Source organism: Cibotium barometz, chromosome 1, assembly GCF_041138505.1.
Source record: "Cibotium barometz isolate CiBa-2024 chromosome 1, ASM4113850v1, whole genome shotgun sequence".
Classification (NCBI taxonomy): Eukaryota; Viridiplantae; Streptophyta; class Polypodiopsida; order Cyatheales; family Cibotiaceae; genus Cibotium; species Cibotium barometz.
This window is the reverse complement of record NC_141046.1, coordinates 68640422-68659314: the sequence shown is the minus strand read 5'-3', so window position 1 is coordinate 68659314 and position 18893 is coordinate 68640422. Positions and strand designations below refer to the sequence as shown.

General features: G+C 42.8%; 1 pseudogene; it reads left to right on the top strand.

Annotated features, from left to right (window-relative positions):
• Positions 1-17412: 17412 nt before the first annotated feature.
• On the top strand, positions 17413-17932 carry LOC147642379 (uncharacterized; annotated as a pseudogene).
• Positions 17933-18893: the final 961 nt, after the last annotated feature.

The window sequence follows — 18893 nt, the reverse complement described above, 5'->3', positions numbered from 1 at the left end:
CACACAAGAAAATCCAGCTTGGCCCTAGGGTCAGGCTACCATGAACAAATCTACATCATCTTTACTGGCAGGTTGGCCTTAGGGCCAATATACCACCGAAGATGGTGTTGCTTTGTTGATGGTAGCATGGCCATAAGGCTAATCTACCAGCAGAGGGGATGTTGATTTGTTCATGGTAGCTTAGCCCTAGCCCTAGGTAACTTGGCCCTAGGGCTACGCTAGATTCTCTTGCAAGTATCACTCTTGCTACCAAAGAGGATGTTGATTTCTTCTGGTTGGTAGCTTGGCCCTAGAGCTAAGATATATTCTCTTGCAGGGGGGTCACTCTAATATTAGAAGGCATTAAGGTGAGCAAACTACCATAAGGCCTCTTTTGAAAGGTTTTTTTAAAGAACAATTTTCTCTATCAAAAATAGTAATTTCCTTTTATCATGGTAAACATTCAAAGAACGGCCAATATATATTGGATTGATGTGGCAGTATGCATACCAAGTGATATTGTCGAGTCTTCCACATCAGATTGCCGAGGCTCAGCAATCTGATCATGCCACATCAACCAAATATATATTACGATCATAAGCATAAATTTAAATGGTTAATTCACAAGGAGTATATATGGTTGATATACGCATCGTAAATTGAAATGGTTAATATGCATCATAAATTCGATGTGCTCAATTCAATCATTCTTGATTAACATAAATTAGACAAGGATTTGATTCGATGCTCAATTAAATCATACTTGACTAGCATAATTTAGGCTTGATTCAATTATGTGCCTCGATTAGCATAAATTTAATTTACTTAGCATAAAGTTGGCCTAATTCGATTTGATTAGCGTAAACATGGCTCAATTTTATTAGCTGGCAGAAATTAGGCTCAATTCATTCGCTGCAATATATATTAACATAATTAACATAAATTTGATAAGCATACATTACGGGCAACCTTTGACTTCCCACGTACATGGAATAAGGAGAGTACTTTACAAGGATGCTTCTTTATATTATCTTAAGGAAGAGTTTCACAAAGCTTCCACCTGGCAAGAATTTGGAGGTTGGGGAAGGGGAGGAAGAGGTTTGAGGAAGTTTGGGTAGAATTTGATTTTGGAAGCCTCAAAAGATGTGTGAAGCACGGGTTCCCAACTAGTTCTAGCAACAAATACAAAGATGAATTCAAGGGAGTAAGGACATGGTGGCTTTCATAAAGTTCAAGAGAGAAGAGAAGGAACTTCCAACGATGTTTTTGAAGAGTGGGCCAATAAAATGGATTTCTACTTTGAGGTCAACCCAAGGAGCGAGTGTGGGAAAGTTGCATTTGGACACATGGTGTAGACATTTTCTTGCAAATAGATACACCATTACCAATTGGGAAGCTTTCAAGAATGAGATGAGAGATGCCTTTCTCTCCCAATTGCATAATGTTCACTTGGTTTGTGAATGCGATGACTTAGAGTAAGCTAAGAGTATAAAGGAGTATTCACATAGATTCTTAAAGCTTTTGCTACATGTGGATTCTTTAAGTGAGCATTTCAAGGTCTTCAAGTACATCAAGGGGATCAAGAGGTACATTGAGGATGACATCAAATACTAACAATCTGGAACTCTTAAAGAGGCTATATTGTTAGTGGAAATACAAGTTTAAGTCTTTTGGAAGGTTGGAAGTGAATGCTTCTTCCATGGGGGGAAAGTCTACACGAGAAGCTTCATCAGCTCATAATATCCCAAAGTACCCTACAATCTATGGAAAGGGTGAAAGGTCAGATTGCAAAGACTTTGAGGCTTGAGGCTCATATTAATGGAAGGGTGGCACATGGATAGTGGTAGCACACATACCTTTGTGAACAAAATTTCATTGTGTAATCTCAAGTTACATCCTGTGGATTTATCTTCATTTCATATTGTGCAAGTGGCTAATGGAGCAAAGAAGGATTGCACAATAGCTTGCAAGGGTGTAGATATAAATCTTTCAAAGGATTACTCATGCAAAGTTGATCTACTAGTGTTGGACATGGGTCAGATTGTGGGTTGTGATAGTTGCCTACACTTGGCACATTCTCAATAAACTTACAAAAAGGATTCTTGAGTTTTATGCATGAATAAAGAAGCATTACCTTTGTGGGGATAATGTAACTCCAATTTAATAATGGTCAATACTACCAAATTAAAGAGGGAATTGAAGAGAATGGTTGTGTATTTATTTTACAACTTTGCAAAGAGGATCATATGGTTGACAACAAGAAAGAAATACATAAGGGCATGGCTAAACTATTGGACGCGTTCCATGGCGTGTTTCAAATGCCAAGAATCTACCACCAGAGAGATGTGGATCATGAGATTATGCTTGAACCGAATCATAAATCGGTAATAAGCCACCTTATAGACTCTCAAGGGTAGAAAAGCAGGAAGTGGTAAGACAAATTAAGGAACTCTTGGATATGGGGTGGATTGAACCTAGACAATCTTCTTTTACTTCATCGGTATTATTGGTGAAGAAGAAGGATGGTTCATACTAGTTGTGCATAGATTATCATGATCTCAACAAGATTTCCATAAAGAATAGGTTTCCATTGAGCTTAAGGATAATAAATACTTCTCCAAGATTGATTTCAGGAGTGGGTATCACCAAATCCAAATGAAGGGAGGTGATGAATTCAAGATATCTTTTAGAATGGAAAGGGGGTTATTCCATTTCATGATTATGCCATTTGGCTTATGCAATGCACCTGCACATTCCAAGCATTGATGAATAAGGTAATTCAACCCTTTCTCCTATAAGTTTATCTTAGTATTCTTCAATGGCATCCTCATATATAGCAAAGGGGAGTAGGAGCATTTGATGTATGTGAGAAAGGTACTTGAGGTATTGAGGGCCAACCAATTATATGCAAAGGAGAGTAAGTGTACTTACATGGCTTATGAAGTGGAGTATCATAGGGAGATTATGAGCAAAGAGGGAATTACTGTGGAACCCAAAAAGGTGCAATATGTAAACAATTGGCCTATACCCAAGAAACCATGACACTATCCATTACTCCAAATTTCAGCCTCAGAGGTAGCAACCGATGGTTGAACCGGCTCCACCTAGCCAACACCTAGCCTTGCTAGCTCCACAGGAAATACCCAAGCCTTGCTAATGCACCTCACCCAAAGTAGTATATGTCCCAAAGAGGAGGGCTAAGAGTTCAGGAACTACCCCTACCACCTCTGTGAAAAGATGCAGGGGAGAAGAGAGCTTGAGCTCTTGCAAGCACACACACACTCACAAAACCCTAATAGAGAACACACAAGGTGAGAGGCTGAAAATCTTCTTCTTCTTCACTCAACACTCAACACACCATACACAAAGATAAGAGTACACACATGTGAAAAGGTACTCAACCAAATACATACTAGGGTTCTCTATAGTGTGAACCCAACTAAATGAGCTGGCGCTATAACTATGCCAGTCTCTAGAATGGCTCACATAGCCTGTCATCCCACTGGCCACATATCACCCATGATCTCACCAACCATGCCAGTGGTGTAAGTGTGGGGCCTATCCCCCCCAGGCGGGTCATCAGTGTCCCCACCGCCGCACTAGATGAGCTCGATATCTCAACACCCCCCCTCGAGCTCAACTCCATCTCATGTACACCAAGCGAAGCCCTGAATCTGCGGAGCTCTGGTGAAGATGTCAGCTATCTGATCCTGTGTGGTGATGACATAAACAAGGTCAACGTCTCCTGCCAAGACCTTCTCTCTGACAAAATGGTAGTGGACCTCTACATGCTTCGTGCGAGCATGAAAAACTGGGTTCCTGGCCAACTGTATACTGCTAATGTTGTCACAGAAAATGACAACTTGTCTATCCACTGATAGACCCAAATCTGTAAGTAGCTTTCTCAACCAAGCTACCTCACATGCTGCCATAGCAGCACCTCTGTACTCGGCCTCTGCTCTGTCCCAGTTTCATAAAATAGTCCACAATGCAAAGTAGACCTCACATAACCCAGTATGCGTCTCAATGCATCCAAATGCGGCTTTCAAGGAACCTGCATAAACTGACTCACCAACCCAACAGCATAGCTCAAATCTGGCCTGGTGATCGTCATGTAGATCAAGCTTCCTACTATGCGCCTATACATAGTAGGATCCTCCAAAATCTCTCCTGAATCTACACTCAACTTGCCATTCTGATCCAATGGCACTGAGACAGGCTTACAGCCTATCATACCATACTTGGACAACATGTCCAAGCCATACTGTCTTTGCAGTAATCCAATACCATGTGGTGACCTAATCACCTCAATGCCCAAGAAATATCTGAGCTCCCCCAGATCCTTCATCTTAAACTTCTGTCTAAGCAAGATCTTTACATCAAAGATCTCTGCATCATGGTCCCCCGTAATGATCAAGTCATCTACATAGATGACAACAAGCACAACCTCTCTATCACCGTGTATCACATGCAGCGAGAAATCTGCATTGGCTACATGAAAGCCAATAGTGACAAGATATTCAAAAATCTTGTCAGAACATGCTCTTGGTGCTCGTTTTAAGCCATACAAGGCTTTCTTCAACCTGCAAACATGCTCGCGGTGACTCACATCCTCATAACTAGGTGGCTGCAACATATACACCTCTTCCTGCAAATCTGGTAATTGGGTTGAAAGTTTCCTCATAATCAATGCCATATGTCTGCGCATATCCTTTGGCTACCAACCTAGCCTTGTACCTGTTTATGCTTCCATCACTGTTATGTGTTACTTTGCACACCCACTTGCATCCAATGGCTTTCTTGCCTTCAGGCAATTGCACTAAATCCCAAGTCTCATTTCCATATAGTGCATCCATCTCCTCATCCATAGCTTTCTCCCAACACACATTTCCAATAGCCTCATCAATGCATGTGGGCTCTACAACCTGCACAACCTTTGCCATGTATGCATAGTGATGTGCCACATAACCATCATAGGTAAACCTCTGCACAGGGATCTTCGCATCTTTGCATTCATGGCTTCCATAGCCTTCTTTACACCAGGTGTTCTCATAGCTGGTATCCCAAGCTCCTCATCAAGGCTCATCTCTGAGCCACTTGACTCTCCATCAACATGAGAATGCCCTGCAGAAATGTCAGGCATACCAAGGGGCTCAACCACTTTCTCTTTTCCTTTATGTGATGTACTAATCACATTTGCAGGACTGGTATTATGACGTAGCCTGCCACTCCATGGTCTATCAACTGAACCACTAGATGAGGACTCTCCTGGTCCACTCAAAGACTGTGATTGCTGACTTGCATTCTGTGCAACCACATTTCTGTGCAACCATATTTCCACTCACATTAGCCCCAACAGCTTCTTTTTCAGCAGCATACCAGCTGCTCATCTCGTCAAAGACAACATCCCTCCTTACTCTCAACTCACGTGTAGCAGGGTTATAGCACCTGTATCCCTTTTGCTCAAGGGAATATCCAATAAACACACATTTTTCAGCTTTTGGATCCAGCTTAGTTCTCAGCTCATCTGGCACATGCACATATGCAATGCATCCAAAAACTTTTAGATGAGACAAATCAGGTTTTCTGCCAGTAAACCTCTCCTCTTCTGGAGTTACATCATGTATGACTGCAGTTGGAGTCGTGTTCATGATGTAAACTGCTGTAGAAACAGCCTCAGCCCAATAGCTATGCGGCATATTCTTCTCTTCCATCAATGCTCGCAGCGCAATCTCAGCAATGTGCCTGTTTTTCCGCTCAGCAACTCCATTTTGCTGCGGAGTGTATCTGCATGTAAACTATCTCCGAATACCATTCTTCTTCAAAAATTCAGAGAACTCATTGGAGAAGTACTCTCCCCCTCCATCTGACCTTAGGCACTTTACATATTTCCCTGTTTGCTTTTCAACCATAACTCTGAAATTCTGAAAGTGAGTGAACACCTCACCCTTCTCCTTCATAAAGTATACCCACACTTTTCTTGTGTGGTCATCAATAAATGTCACATAATACCTGTAGCCTCCCATAGACATGGTCTTCGTAGGACCCCATACATCTGAATGCACAACATCTAGTACATTTCTACTCACATTTCCGTTACGTGGAAATACATGCTTTGTTTGCTTTCCAAATTGGCATGCTTCACATATTCTCTGCATACCTTCAACTTTAAATTTTGGTAGCTCTCTCACAATTCCTTTAGTCTGCATAGACTTCATTCTCTGCACATTCACATGTCCAATTCTTTTATGCCAAATGTCTGTGTCTGCAACAATTCTTAAAGATGAGCAGTGTCATCCCCTGTTTCCACAAAACCTGGTCTTTCAAGGTTTTTCATCTCCTTGAACCACTCCCCATGACTTGTCATGTGGTTCAAAGCACCTGAATCAACGTACCATACATCATCTTTATGTACTGCTTCTACATTTTCAGACATGGCATTAACGACATGCTACATAACAAACAACATTTCATTATCCTCATTGTTTCTGCTCGAGGATGCATAGTTGTTTTGCTGCGATTTCCCATTTTGCATGTCAGCTTGCTTCTTATAACAATCTGCTTGCACATGTCCAGGCTTACCACAATAAAAGCATCCACATGTATCATTATACTGCCTTTGCCAATTTCCACGACCTCTTTGACTTCCCTTGCCTCTGAATTGGCCTCTTCTACCTGTGTGTTGTTGTTGTTGTTGTGAATTCTGGGAATGTTGTTGCTGCTGCTGCTGGCCATAATTCTGATTACCTGTTCGGCCACCTCCTTGACCGCGTCCACGGCCTCCTCTACCTCGTCCTCTTCTTGAACTTGTGTAGAAGGCCTGTTGTTCTGAACTGTTTTCGTTTTGTGAAGACCAACAGAAGACTGTTGGTCTTCACCCAAGCTCTTCTCTTCTATAATCAACATAGACACCAAATCTGTGAAATTGGGAATGTTTTCTCGTGTCGGAATAGACGTCTTGGACGCCTTGTATTGTGGCCCGAGACCACGTAGATAGACTTCCACCTTATCATCATCATCTACTGAAACACCAATAGATGCAAGGGATTCCACAATACCCTTTATCTTCAATGCATAGTCATTCACAGACATACTCTTTTTCTCCACAGTATGAAGTTCATTCTTCAATTGTATCTTGCGTGCCTTGGTATTTGTTTCATAGAGTTTCACCAAGGTGTCCCACGCCTCCTTGGGGGACTTGGCATCCTGTATGTGCCCAATCATGGTGTCCTGTATACTGATAGAGAGCCAATACATAACTTTTCTAGCTCCTTGGTTCCAATCCTTGAACTCTTTCACATCTGCAGCAGTCGGATTGATGTCCAGTATCTCCGATGCCTCTTCATGCTCACATTCTATATAGTCCAAGTAGCCCTTTCCCATCAGGAAATTTGTCAGCCTGAACCTCTAAGCATGGAAGTTGTTCTTATCAAGCTTCTCAGTAACACTCTAGTTTATGCCATCATTTGACATCTTGCCAGACACACAAATTTCCAGAAACAGCACTCTGGTTTGTCTTGCACAAACTGCTGTATTTTCTACAGCGGTACTGTAGTACACTCAAATGTCACAACCAGTGACCTCAATGTGCATACATACATCCAATGGTAACTGTTGACCTCCTTGCAGCACACACAGTGTCTGCACAGCCAATCTGTCCTCCTGCAGTTCTTAAAACAGAGTTCTGCGAATCGATGACTTACCCGCAGTGCTCGAAATCGCCTGCTTTATGAAAAACGAAGGTCCTGACGCGCCCGAAACGCGTTTTTGGCCCAAAAAACTAAGTCCGATAGGATAGTATTGTTGCCCTATAGCTTTACTCTCACCGAGAAAGCTCCTCAATCGGAGATCGTTTGCCAATGCCTCCCGTAGAGATCCCGATAAGGGTGTAGTCACCAACACAAATAGGGAAGAGTAGTTGAAGCTCTTACCCTCAACCATGCTAGTGTGGTGTAAGGGTGGGGCCTATCCCCCCAGGCGGGTCATCAGTGTCCACTGCCTCACTAGATGAGCTTGATATCTCAACACTCTGGCATTACCACATCAACCACCTATTCCTCCCCAAGTGATCCCCATGAACCAAATTGACCCTAACAGAAAGATGAGGGAATAGTAGGAGGGACACACTAACTACCTAGAGCCACTAGAGGCTTTCAGTCCCCTAAGTCAGATCCTAAGACACTACGTTCAAGAGGGAAATAGTGTCTACCCTATACATACCCTGTATATATTACCGTTACATACCATTACATTGCTATCACTACAAGAGACCCCACCGGGGGTGGTAGAATGTCACATCAAGAAGCTATGGCATCTGCACTAACCAACTGATAGCCAATTAGTACCACTCTGCACAGGATGTGGCATTGACCACACATATAATGATTACCCGAGCATCCACAATCCAAGTTCAACCCATGAGCACAAACCACGTATGAGCCTTAATTTGCTAAGCATCAAGGATGGGCTATTACAAATGGTTCCTCTCAATGTTGGATGAGAATGTAGATTAGAAGGAGAGCCATTGCTCATGAAGCTGAACAGGCTCTAGAACCAAGAAGATAGGACAAGGGGAAGACCAAGTGATAGTTCAAGATGGATCAGGGGGTAGACAAAGTTTCAAATATCTCCTCATCCTCTTCAGAGGAAGAAGTGAATCCCCAACTCACCAGAGACCTAAAAGAAGTAGTCATACACCCTATCAACCTACCTAAGAAGATGGTAGAGTATCCCAATCCTATTGAGGAAAAAATGTAGACTCAAAGAAGCCCAAAGCAACTGGTAAGAACATGCCAAGCTTAAATGGATGCTAAAACTCTAGTGGTCCCCACCATTAGAGAGGACGCTAATGCAAAAACTAGTTTCACCTTACTCAAGAGAAGACCAGGGGAAGAATGAATCCATCCCACGACCAAAGAAAACTCAAAACAAGGATTAGGGGATGAGAACAAAGGCTTTAAGGCCATGGCCTCCAAACTCTGGGATAGTGACCAAAGAGTACCATACTCAGTGAGGCTCCTTACACATTCCATACACCATTATTGTGGCCCGAACGTTATGTAAGTGATAATGGATAGACACCTAGAGATATAGGCCGCCTTCCTTTCCTACCACGTGTAAATTCATTTTGGCTCCTTACTCTAAGGAGTTCCATGCCTATGGAAGGACTTGAAGGATTGGATAGATGGGAACTGGTGAATAAGCTAGGCCTCTATTTTGAAAGTGACAACATGAATGCCATCCTCCCTGTGAAATACAAGGATAGCCAAGTCACCGCCATCTTAGATGGAGGGGCTAGAGTTAGCATCATTATTACCAAGCAGTTGATGGGAGAACTGGGGGTAACCATCACTAGACACTACTAGCTTGATATTCAAAGTCATTGATGGAGCCATAGTGAAACCTGAGAATTAAAACTTCTTGCCTAAGTTTGTGCCACTCTTTTGTGGTGATGAACTTTTCTCAGTAGCCTAATTCCTATGACTGCATCCTAAGCTGACCCTTCATCCCAAATGATTCATGATTGGGACATAGACCACATCTATGTTTAGAAGGGAAATGAAACCCTCAAAGTGAACCTACAAACATGGAAAACTCATCCAATGAGTGGGGACCTTTTGCCAAAGTCTCCATAACCACCAATAACACCACCACTGAGCTAAACATGTGCCAAACCTATCATAAAACATTAGATGAATAATGTGAAATTTCAGAGTTTGCCTCACTTCCAAAGCCAGAAGACTCTAAAAGTTGTATGCACATTCTTGCAACTATGGACATTCTCCCAACGAGAACAGGCACAAGATATACCATGGCAGATGGCAAGAAAATAACTTCGATATATATGTTGTGACTGTTTTGCAGCGATGTAACGTGTACCAAAATTTGAAGGCGATATCCATGACCAAGAGGTGGTAGCTTGGGGACCTAAGAGATTAAAAGGGGATGAGGTATATCTTTTCCAAGGAGGGAAAGAAGACTATTGGATTTGATACGTCAAAGCCATAGACTCCCATGTAGACGTCTACCATAGTGGGAAGTAGGAGCTTAATCTTATACAAATTTCGATCAAGTTGATGGCCACAAAGAGAGATAACCCCACAAATTCGAGTGAGTCCAAGTAAAAATCTCTCACTCCTCCACAAGAAGGATAAAGAACAAAGCCTTAGTCGAAGCTAAGTGCACCCTATAAGAGTATGTAAACGCCTTAGTCAAAGCTGAAAAAGAATCTAAGTACACCCTATAAGAGAGCGCCTCTGTGGAAGACCTTAGATCGGTGCCTAAGCATTTCAATACGTACAATGTGGGTGACCTCTTTGTACACTTTGAGAAGGAAAAAAGAACCCATGAGACAAGAAACCTAGGATATGGATATCTTACGAGATGGACCAACTTGTTGAGGTTAAAGAAATCACCTAGCAGGACCTAATGAGGATCCAAACCTGTATACATTGGGAAAGACCTAACCCGTTGGCCAACAAATTTGTATTCTTTATAGACCATCAAGCACTTCTCTACGTGGTCAATAAGCCTTGCACCATGGAAAGGATAACCCAATGGCTCTTAATCCTTCTAGAATTTGATTTCACAAACCATGTAGAAAGACTCACAGCATGTGCATGCCGATCCAGCAAGCACTTCTCTACCTGATCAATAAGCCTTGCACCATGGAAAGGATAACCCGATGGATCTTAATCCTTCTAGAGTTTGATTTTGCAGACCATGCGGAAAGAATCATAGCATGTGCATGTCGATCCTTATCATGTATCCCTAATGAAGAACTGCCAGAGTAGAGGATGAACTTCTTAATGTCCCACTCTTCAAACTATGCATTGTTCTCAAATGGGCTAAAGAGATCACCCATTATTTGGCAAACGGCCTTTCCTAGGAGAGACCCCTCAAATCATGATAGAGCATGACGCCTTATCAAAAGGGAAATCCCTTACCAAAACTAACTGTAAGACAATTAAACAAGTTGAGCTAAGATAGAATCATGAGGTGCTATCCTCAAGAATTTAAATGGGCTAAAGAGATCACCCATTATTTGGCAAACGGCCTTTCCTAGGAGAGACCCCTCAATCATGATAGAGCATGACGCCTTATCAAAAGGGAAATCCCTTACCAAAACTAACTGTAAGACAATTAAACAAGTTGAGCTCAGATAGAATCATGAGGTGCTATCCTCAAGAATTTAAATACGTCAACATCCCTGAGCAAGTCCACTCCACGGTAGCTGGAGGATATTTCTCCATAGACACCACCGCCAAAAAAGTTATATTGGCCGGCTTGTGGTAGCCCACTTTGTTTAGATATGTGACCCAATTTGAAAAAGGATTTGATGAATGTCAACAATTTGTTGGTGTTCACAACTGTGATAAAATGTCCCTGCACAATGTGTAGTGTCTCTTTAACCATTTAAAAAGTGGGGCATTGACTTTGTTGGACCAATTAGCCCAGCAACTCACCGTACTCAACCATGATTTGTTATCACTGCCCACAGACTATTGTACTAAGTGGGTAGAGGCCCATGTGACCCAAAAGGTAGATGCAAAGGAAATCACAAAATTCCTTTATGAGAATATAATTACTAGATTTGGGTGTCTACTCAAACTAGTAAGCAATAGGGTAGCCCACTTCATCAATGATGTAATCAAGTTCCCGTTGAGTGAATTCATGGTCGTACACATCGCAAATCCTCACCCTACTACCCCCAAGACAATGGTCAAGTAGAAAGCACCAATAAGATTATTTGTGCTATCCTAACCAAAACAGTAAAAGCCTTGCACAATGACTAGGAATAAAAGTTTACCAGATACTCTTTGGGCTTATAGGATAGCCTATAAAGTTGCCATCAACACGGTGCCTTTCCACTTAACATATGGAACACACGTTGTCATGCCCATGGAATTCTTGGTGCCAAGCTTAAGAATTGCCATCTCAAGGACCTCAAACCCAAACCAAAAAAATGGTTCATCAAAAGGGAGTTGTTGGAGGCCCAAGACTATTATGTTGAGCAGTAACCACTCTTGACTCCCCAAAACAGCGTAGAGCGTAACACCCTGTCAAGCAAGACGACCTCCAAAGATGGTGGGTACCTAACACGCTTCTAGTAGCCCAAGGGTATTATGAAGGTAACAAAAGCATTTGGGTCCCTAAGGTCCTAATAAGAGCTACCCCAACCTCTTCAATCATAATAAAAAGCACCATAAGAGGAATGGCAACATCAACCCAAGGTTCCCAGCAACATGACAACCCTCAGCGCAAACCTCGTAGAGGGCAAGGAAAAAATTAACCAATTCATAAAGCCCCAGGACCCTCTCTAAACATACATGGGCCTTGATATTCCTTCCACCTCAAACTCAACTCCCTATAATGTAGTAGAGGGCCCTATACCACCCACTTCCCCACCACCACTAGCCTCCCTCTCAAGCCTCGCCAATTGGGCCAAAAACGGGTACCTCACCTGTGTCACATAAATCAAGGCACCCATTAGAAAAACTCATGAAAAATGCCAAAGAAAAAAAAAAGAGTCAAGGAAAGTAGTTGTGTTGAAGTAGAGAAGAAATCAAAAACCGAAGAAAGCAGCGGGAAGGAGACCTAAGCAAGACATTCCGTAAGGATGCCACCACTATTGATGTAAAATGGTTCTCTAATCACTAATGGTCTAGGTACATCTCAGGATGGGAGGCCATGGCGGGTAAAAACTTGGCCCATGGTACAACAACCCATTGCCTTGATTTCCACCTTGATTATTAGTCAAAATACCACCACCTTAGGCATTCTTCCAAAAAACAAATCCCCTTTGCAAGATGTGCATGCAAGTTCCCATCTACACATGCATGTTTCTATCTATGCATGCATGTTCACTCCTTAGCATGCACGTTCGGAGCTCTAAATACATGTACATGATTTTGCATGTGTACGTTCCCAACAATGGCCTACGAATGTACGTACCCATTGTGTATTACGTTCCCAAGTAAAATACTATAAAAAAGGGCCCCCCTCTCATTTCCCATTATTTCATTTGCACCTAGCCAAACTCTTATCAAATTTTTCCTACATGCCAGCCCTCAGCATCATCTACTCTCACCATGGGAACTATTGTTGGGACATTTGAAACCCCCTCTAACTATGTCCTTCTCACTCCCACCCAAGAAGAGGAAGGCCACAAAATTTGGGGTGAAAGCATGTATAGGTGGTACCAAAAAGGAGTGTCTTGGACACTCCTTTTAGCCACCCCTTTGGGAGGAGAAAGAGGCTTAAATTTGAAATAGAGACGAGCTTGAAAATGCAACTGAGCATTCATTAAGGGAATGGCGTGCCCATTAAATGCTTCTGAATATTCTCTCTCCTCCTCCACTCAGTCTGCACTCGTCCTGCAATCCATTGGCCTGCCGTGACTCTCTCTCACTCTCTCTCACTCTCCGCCTCTCTCTCTCTCTCTGCCATAGCCTCTACTTCCCGCCTGAGCCCAAGCTGTATTCATCTGTACTATCTCCCTCTCTCCCTCTCTCTCTCTCTCTCCATGAAGACTACAGTTGTGCTTTAATGGTCTTCTTTGCAATAACCTCAGCCTCCTAGCTCCCTCATAACTGCTTTAATGGTCTTCTTTGCAATAACCTCAGCCTCCTAGCTCCCTCATAACTGGCTCCACATGGAGTCTCATAGTGTACAGAATGGCAATACAGGCTCCGTATATCTTCCCCCATTGTCTATCACACAACACATCCCAAGAGAACTTCTGCCAGGTCTTCGAAACTACTGGGTTGCAAAGAAGAGAGAACAAAGAAGCATTGAGAAGAGGATGGCACGTACGCGTGAGGATGGTGACATTGATGAGCAAGAGGCAAAGAAAATCTGCAGAGTAGTTTCTCAGTGCTGGCGCAAACAAACAAACGTGCTTTTCGAGAGCCTTCAAACAAAGATTTTACAACAGCTCCTCCGTCATCCAACGTTCTCAGTGTTGCAGCACACGTCAGAGACGGTTGAGAGACTCATTTTCTCTAACATTTGTCATACATTATCTGAGGTGAAGACACCCCATTCAAATAACGAGTTGTTTTTAAAGCGGGCTACTGTCGTGGCATGCCTCAATGGCGCATCTGGTGTTGACAATCAAATGAGTGGTAGAGAAGTTGCCAAGGCTTTAGGAGTTCATCGAAGGAATGTCATTGCGGCCAATTTTCAGCTGCAGCATGAAGCGGAGGAAGGGTCACTTCCCTTAGATTCTTGTCGCCGTCAATTGCATAGGGCAAGCACCATCACCAGTGAAATCAGGGAAATCGTGTTTCAGTTTTGGTCGGTGGAAACTCGCATCTCCCCAAACAAGAAAGATGTTGTTCGAAAGAGGATAGGCAAGAGTGCGCATGTACTGCATCCAGCATCTACTCGATTTGCCTCAGGTATATCACTGTGTTGAGAGTGTGTTGTAAGAGCTACACAGTTGCTCGCATATGATTGATAGTGTATCCGGATATGCTCTTCTATACGATACTAATTTCTAAATGTCAGTGGTTTAGAGTGCTTGACAGTACTAAAATTTTCTATGATAGGACATTAGAGTGCTTTACCATGCTTCCAAATGTTTGCAAGTGCCTCACAGTGCATCACAGTGCATCACAATGCTTAACCATGCACTATAGTGCTTTATGAAGCTTTACAATTGATTTCAGATGCATCTGAGTGCTTCATGGTGATTCCAAGAAATTCCAAGTCATGAGTGCACCTTAGTGCTTCTGAGCATTTTCAGACCACTTCTGAGTGCCCGACAGTGCACTATATTGCTTAACCATGCTTTATAGTGCTTGACATACTTCTTCAAGTGATCACAAGTGCTTCTAAGTGGTTCATAGTGGTTCCAAGTAATTTTATGTCATTCCAAGTGCATCTAAATGTTTCTGTGTGCTTCTAAGTGCCTTTTGTTGCTTCTGAGTGCTTAATAGTGCTTCAAAAAGCTGCCAGGTGCCTGAGAATTCTTCCAAATGCTTCCAAGTGCTTATGCTCGTAATGGCTTAACAGAGCTTCAAAAGTGATAACAGGAGCTTCTAACTGCTTCCAAGTGCTTGTAAGTGCTTGTAAGTGCTTCCAAGTGCTTCTAAATGTTTCTGTGTGCTTCTAAGTTGCCTTTTGTTGCTTTTGAGTGCTTAATAGTGCTTCAAAAAGCTGCCAGGTGCCTGAGAGTTATTCCAAATGCTTCCAAGTGCTTAAGCTCGTAATGGCTTAAGAGAGCTTCAGAAGTGATGACAGGAGCTTCTAACTGCTTCCAAGTGCTTGTAAGTGCTTCCAAGTGCATCTAAATGTTTCTGTGTGCTTCCAAGTGCATCTAAATGTTTCTGTGTGCTTGTAAGTGCCTTTTGTTACTTCTGAGTGCTTAATAGTGCTTCAAAAAGCTGCCAGGTGCCTGAGAGTTCTTCCAAATGCTTCCAAGTGCTTATGCTCGTAATGGCTTAACAGAGCTTCAAAAGTGATAACAGGAGCTTCTAACTGCTTCCAAGTGCTTGTAAGTGCTTGCTAGGGCTTCTAAATGCTTGCTAAGTGCTTGCTAGTGCTTCTAAGTGCTTCCAAGTGCTTCTAGTGCTTGCTAGTGCTTCCATGTGCTTCTAAGTGCTTCCAAGTACTTCTAAGTGCTTGCTAGTGGTTCCAAGTGTTTGCTAGTGGTTCTAAGTGCTTCCAAGTGCTTCTAAGTGCTTGCTAGTGATTCCATGTGCCTCTAAGTGCTTGCTAGTGATTCCATGTGCCTCTAAGTGCTTCCAAGTGCTTCCACATGCTTTACTTGCTTCTAAGTGTTTGCTAGTGTTTCCAAGTGCTTCCAAGTGCTTCCAAGAAATTCCATGTTATTCCAAGTTCATCTAAATGGATCCTCAGGCTTCTAAGTGCTTGCAGGTGCCTGAGAGTGCTTTATAGTGCTTTACAACCATTTACAAGTGCTACCAGGTGTAGAAAGTGCTACTACTAAGTGTGTCTAAGAGCTTTACCCAATGAGTGTCATAGCTTTACACTGATTGAAAGTGCATCATAATGCTTACCAATGCTATAGGTTGCTTCAGAATGATTTATAATGCTTGATAGTGTGTCTAAATTTGTCTTCTTTGTCACAGAGGGACTTCTATATGCGGTTCCAAGTGGCTCATCCTAACATAAGGATCTCCCTCAGATGTTTTGAGGGTCTAAAGCCATACTTCGTATGCAAGTTGAAGGACCGCAACACTTGTTGCTGTGAATACCATGTGCAACTTGTCTACTTCAAGGAAGCTCTTAATCAGATGCGCCAGGGAAGATATGGGCTACATGGCCGGCCATGCAGTTGCAGGCGCCTTGTTTGCAGTTCTCATGATGGAACAGCGCAGTGCGCGGCCTCCAATGCCACATTTCCAAGCTTAACAGACTTGTGGGAGTCTATATTGTTCCCAAAACCCATTGACTGTGCTCATCACCGTAGACAATGTCTTTTGGGTACATGCCAACATTGTGGCATTAAACAGATCTCCTTGTGTCCACATGAAAAAGCGATGACATCTCTATGATGACTGTCAAGCTTTTTGACGACGTTCACACAGGAAGTGGATGAGAACGGTCAAGCAAAAACTCGAAAAGATCTTGTTGTTCGCCAAGTCAGCCCAAGGACTTTCACTTCCTTGCTTCAAAGCAAATTGGAAAACTTCATCAAACACAATTATAAGTACAGATGGCAAGCTGAACAATTCAAAGAGTGTTTGGATAAATTTCTAGATGATGTAGTGGTGTCGGTAGTGGATTTTGCAGAGAATTACTCCTTCAAGATGTAGAATGAAATTCCGTCAATGCATTGGTATTCAACTCAGGTGACAATCTTGGTCCACATTTCGTACCTGCGTGATGTGCTTGGTACCATTCGGAAGACAACCCACTTCTACATCTCTGATGACAAAATCCACGACACTTTGTTTGTGCAGCACTGCTTTATTTTGCACAATGAGTGGCTGAAAGCTCAAGGATGCAGTGTCAAGCGACACTGGGTGTGGTCTGATGGCGCTGCTTCACAATTCAAAGCAAGGCGCCCTTTCTATTTTGTAGCCCGATACTTCAATATGACAGGTATTGAGATGATGCACAATTTCTTCGCATCCGGCCATGGGAAGGGCGAGCACGATGGGGTTGGTGCGGTGCTCAAAAGAGCTCTCACACAGGAGCAGCTGAAATCTGACGGATGGGTGTTACATAACGCTTCAAGTGTGGTGGCATTCCTCAACGCAACCCTCAGGAAAGAATGTCCATTGACAAGGAAGAAAGTCGATCGTAGATTCTGGGAGGTCAAGCTCGGTGATGTAGACAGAGATAGAGAGTGGGATTGCATGCGGATCAAAGGGTCTCGATCCTCCCACTGTCAACGGCTACAGTCAATCAGATATGCACGGGCTACGGTGCAGACCATTGTCCTGCTTTTGCCATGCGTGCATGAAAGGCCAATGGAGGAGATGTGTAAACAAGGACCACGTTGAGAGGTGGCAGTACTTGCGAATACAACCGACTGTCAATATTCAAAACGATGGAGAAGCATCCAGCGATGATGAGTTACCAGGAGCCCCCATGTATGCTGGCCACCATGACGACCTAAGTGATGCCTTGATGGTTGGCCGGAACTTCGCAGTGAATGCAGAAGAGCCAGGTGTAGACTTCTACATCTTGAAGTGCACTAAAACCAAGCGCTTGACCATCAAATCTGAAAGGGATGAATGGCATAACCGTATTCAAAAGAACTCATTTGTCGTTAAGGGACTTCTACGACAAGGTAAATGGCCAAGATGACACCTACGTTCTTTTGGATGACAAGCCCCCTGCTTTTATCTACTCCCACCTACTGCGATGCATCAGGTTTCCGATGTGCTCGGTAGAAGGTGAGCCTAATGTATATGAATTGTCAAATGATGTATTTGAACAAATCTATAATAGCATGCCCCCAAAGGAGAACTTGTAAGTTCTAACTTTCAAGCTAGCACAATGCGTCCTCCTAAGAAGCACTATTTCGCACGTTCAACTCTTTGACAGCACTTTCAGTAGTAGACAAGCACTTTAAGACCACTTGACAAGCACTTCTAGGTTCTACACAAGCACTTTCAGATTACTTGAAAAGCACTTTAAGTACCTAGATAAGCACTTTAAGTAACTAGACAAGCACTTTCAGACCACTTGACCAGCACTTCCCAAACAATTGAAGTACCTACATAAGCACTTGACAAGCACTTGGAGGCCACATGGTAAGCACCTGTCAGGTACTTTTAGTACCTAGACAAGCATTCCAGACCACTTGACAAGCGCTTTAAGCACCTTGACAAACACTTTCAGATTACCTGACCAGCAGTTAGCCAGCACTTTCTAGTACCTAGACAAGCACATGTTTAGTACTTTCAGACCACTTGAGAAATTCTTGTCAAGCACTTTAGTACCTGGACAAGCACTTTTAGTATCTAGACAAGCACTTTCAAACCACTTGACAAGCACTTCAATACCTAGACAAGCACTTTCAAACCACTTGACAAGCACTTTTAGTGTCTAGACCAGCACTTTTAAACCACTTGACAAGCACTTTCAAACCATCACTTTCTTAAGAGTCCACAAAATGCAACCACAGTATAAACTAAAGAAAATGACACCAGATCGACACAAAATCGTTCCAAGGTTAAAACCATTTTTGTTTGTATATATGTCAAGGAGTGTTGGAAGTTAGCCACACAATAAAGGCACGGTGTTAGAGTACATTAAGCTACACAGTAAGGGCATGGTGTCATGGCAATGAAGGGGCTACAGGTAGTCCTCTGTACAATGGGAAAAATGCCAGCAAAAGCACTTCTAATTTGCTGTTTTACTCTTTGGACGCTTATACTTTCTTTCTTTAGGATCCAGGTTGGGGGCTTCAATTTCTTTCATTTCCTTAACAT